The following is a 4,087-nucleotide window of genomic DNA, read 5'->3' as shown; positions in this document are numbered from 1 at the left end:
CTTTAGAAAAATTTTTGAAATCAGTGTTATTGGGCTAGTGCTGTGGTGTAGCAGGTAAAATCACCATGTGTAGTGCTGGCATCCCATATGGTCACTGGTTCAAGACCCGGCTGCTCCACTTCTGATCCAGCTCTCTGTTATGAACCAGGAAAGCAGTAGAAGATAGCCCAAGTCCTTTGGCCCCTACACCCATGTGGGAGACTTGGAAGAAGCTCCTAGCTCCTGGCTCCTGTCTTTGGATCATCTTAGCTCCAACTGGGGAGTGAACCAGCAGATGGAAGACTCTCTCTCTCTCTCTCTCTCTCTCTCTCTCTCTCTCTCTCTCTCTCCTTCTGCCTCTTTCTCTCTCTGTGCAACTCTGACTGTCAAATAAATAAATAAATATTTTTTTTAAAAAAGAAAGAAATCAGTGTTATCTATTACAGAGCATAACTCATGAGAAAAACCTTTTCTGTCATTCTCGTGCCAGATCAGATTTCCTAGACTTTGAAACAGAATTTCCATCTAATACAAATATATCTTTAATGTGGAGACGGAATACAGCTAAAAAAGAAGAAAGAAAGCAAAAAAAGGAGAAAAAAGTGATAGTTATCTTTATAAAAGGTTTTGGCTGAAGGCAACAAGAAAAATAATCTTGAAATTTTACTTTAAGGTTTTGACTATTTTGCTGTGTGTTTTTGTATTAATCATTTATACCGAATATTCTTAATAAGATACACCTTTTTTAACCAAGGACAGAAAAGGTTTGCTTTGTTTCTGAACAGATAGAGCTTTAAACTTGCCTGTGGAAATGCACTTTGTGTTATGCACAACTGAACGCAATGTACAGGGTGAGAAAAATATAAGCAGATAAAGGAGCCAGGCAACAAGGCACTACTTTCTCATTAGCTAAAAAGAATTAAATTTTACTTCAAAAGTTGTTTGATTTGCTTGATATCTTGGGTTTCGGACAGCTGATTATGCAGTGGTCTTACAGAGGTTTTAGGAAAATTCCACTGATTATATATATTTCCTCCAGTCCTTTAGTGAAATCATACATTTGGGAAAAAGCCACTCAGAAGATCAGGGGCAGATAAAAAAAGAGGACTCCAAAACTTAATTTTCTAAGGAACAATATGGTGGGTGATGAGATAATGGCCTATACATAGTCTAGGAAAAAAAAATTTTCAATATTTTTATACTTGATTTTGATATGTCTTGGAGTTAACAGCAGAATCATCTCAGGAAATTCTTTAGTAAACAAAATATGGCCATCTGAGCAATATGCTGCACTATCAAGCTGATCAAGAAGGATCTCATAAGTTTATTTTAACCAGGCTTGGCCAGACTCCACAGTGTAAGAACTGTTGCTTTAGGAGTTGTTTATAGGATCTTCTTGGTTTTCACTGAATTACATTTCTCCAAAGTTTCATTTCCTTTTTATTCTGCTACCAGTGTTTCAATATCATTCAAAGAACAGAAGTGATGATGGAGGTCAACTTTCACAGCTACAAAATACAAGATATCAAAGCATTTTCCTTTGAAAGACAAAAAAGTCTATCTTTTTAAAGTCTGAAATTGGCCTCCAAGCTCATAGTTATGTCTCATGTAATGGTTAATCAAAACAGAAAATGAGCATGCTGTGAAAATAAATCAGACTTTTAATAACTTAAAACTCTCTTAGTCTTTAAACTGTCTCTTTGGAAGAATATGAAATATTGCAAGAATTGATCATCACAGTGTTCACCAAGGAAAAGGTTATCAGGGATATGGAAGTGTTAAATAGGAGTTCAAGGTTAACAAATTATAGATGATTGATTTTATTGAATTTATTCCTTCCATAGTAATTATATTTTGAATGAGATAAAAATATTACCCCACTTGTATATTGTTTTTAGTTGTCTTGCTAGGTGGCTCTAATCTCAGGAGTGGACATGACTCCTGATTTGATTTCTCTGCATATAATCACAGAGTAAGAACTGAGTGAAAAGTAAGGGGAAAAGCAGAAACCCAAAGGATAGATGATTGGCTTAACTACTGACTAGATTAATGGAAGATATTTTGGGGGGAGGATAGAATACAGCAAAGGCATAGATATGAGAAATACTAGGCAAAATTAAGGAATGCCAATGTGTGTGGCACAGTTTACTAAAATGGAAGAAGAAAGTGAGGCTCTGAGATTTACGAGCTGGTTGATGAATCTGCAAAAGTAAACTGAAGCCATCTTATGAAGAATTTCCAGTAATAGCTTGAGGAATTTGTATTTTCTTCTACGCACAATTAAAATTTTATGGATGAAATTATATCCATTTTATGGATGAAATTATATCCTTTGGTTCTGTGGAGCCAAAGCAATGCTGCTCCTAAATTCATCCATCTTAATAATCCTTCAATACTATATAAATTAATAAGAACAGCAATACAACTACACAAATCCCTTCAGCTTAAATGGAAAACAGAAAACTATCACTTCAAATCAACTGTAAGTAGAAACTAAACATTCCCCTTTTCCATTTCAGTTCGAATTTAATAGGACTACAAAAGATCAGTGGATTGATATCCAACTACTGATGCATCCGCCAAAATGATCAGCTCAGGTGATTCCCACCAAGACACAAAAAAGCTTCCCCAAGTCCTGCAGCAAACCACATCTATGTTGAATGTAAAGTCTCATATTTTAAGCACGAAAAATGTACAAAAGAGATTTTATTCTCATGTCTGTCCGCTGGAGCCCATCACTGAAATGACCCGGCACTCGCTTCTCAGAGGAATATTTTTTGCTCCTTTGGACATCAGGTTTGATGGTATCACTTCCAGGCTTCCAGCCAACTGGGCAGAGTTCCCCGTGTTTGTCAGTCCTCTTCAGAGAGCTGCCAACAGGAGGTCATTTACGCTCACCTGCTGAAGGATATCTGTGTCATCAATGATAAGGAGCCCCCTCCTCCCACAACAAGGTGCCCTAATCAACCTTTAAGATCCCACAATCCTGAGCAATTGTGCACTTGGGGTCCGACTCCAAGGGAGCATTCATGGGTCCCTGCTCTCCTTGTTTCATGAGGGTGCTGATCCATGCCAGGGGACAGGTAAGAACCCACAGAAGCACCACTCACTTGGCAGTTGTTTTTCTTAAATTCCTCTGTCTTATCACTGAAAGCAATGAGGTGAAGTGAAGAGGGTAAAAGAAAAACAGTACCTTTTTCTCTGTAGTCAGACAGGTTGATGTCTTTGAACTGACCATCTGGCATAACAGCTGTGGCTTTGAAGTTGGGGGCAGGGTGCCCAACTTTGACATTTCCTGAAGACACCATGCTCTCATCGGCCCCAACCCACAAGTCTTAGAGGACATTTTGAGCAGCCAGGAAGATGTGCCAAACACTACTGTTTAGTGGAGCTGTTTCTTGAATACTCACCACCTTTGCAGAGAGTAGGAGGAAGCATTATGAAAAACTCAGGGGAAGTTGAAAGGAAATGGAGAGGCTTAGACTGATCTGAAATCACCACCAAAAGAAAGAAATAAAGTCTATGTTAAAATACTAAAACACTGAAAAGGAACTCTTGTATATCAGTGCACTGGCAGCAGATAAGGAACTCCAAAAGATGCAGTCTGGAGAATTATTACTTTTGGGAAAAAAGGAGAAAAAGGAAGGGAGAGATGATCATTTGAAATTGTGAAGATCCAAAAGAAGCAATTAACTAGAAACTTAGGATACTGAGACAAAAAGAAAAAAAAATCACAGAATACAAAACATAAAAACTGTTTCTTAAGTATCATAAATTAAATAAATTGTACTTTCCTACACTGACAAAGGGGTAGGGGAGCCATCCTTCAACTAAGAATAAAAAATTTCAGGAAGGAAGGATTTTGTAGACATAGATAAAAATATGCTAAAATTCATATAAACAGTCACTAATCTAGAATAGCCAAAATATTTTGAAATAAAGATAAAATGGGATCAATGATTCTATCTGATATAAATGCATTCTATATAACTGAAGTAATCAAGACTTTGGTGTTAGTAGAGAAATGCACATATAATTGCCGAATGACTTTTGACAGAGATGTAAGAGCAATTCAATAGAAGAAAGAATTTTCAACAAAAAATGCTGG

General features: G+C 36.9%; 1 pseudogene; it reads right to left on the bottom strand.

Moving 5' to 3' along the window:
* Nucleotides 1-2,656: 2,656 nt before the first annotated feature.
* Nucleotides 2,657-3,287, bottom strand: LOC133774275 (peroxiredoxin-1-like; annotated as a pseudogene).
* Nucleotides 3,288-4,087: the final 800 nt, after the last annotated feature.

This window comes from Lepus europaeus, chromosome 15 (genome assembly GCF_033115175.1).
Source record: "Lepus europaeus isolate LE1 chromosome 15, mLepTim1.pri, whole genome shotgun sequence".
In the NCBI taxonomy this organism is placed as follows: domain Eukaryota; kingdom Metazoa; phylum Chordata; class Mammalia; order Lagomorpha; family Leporidae; genus Lepus; species Lepus europaeus.
Note: the sequence above shows the minus strand (reverse complement) of the source record. Positions and strands in the feature narration are given on the sequence as shown.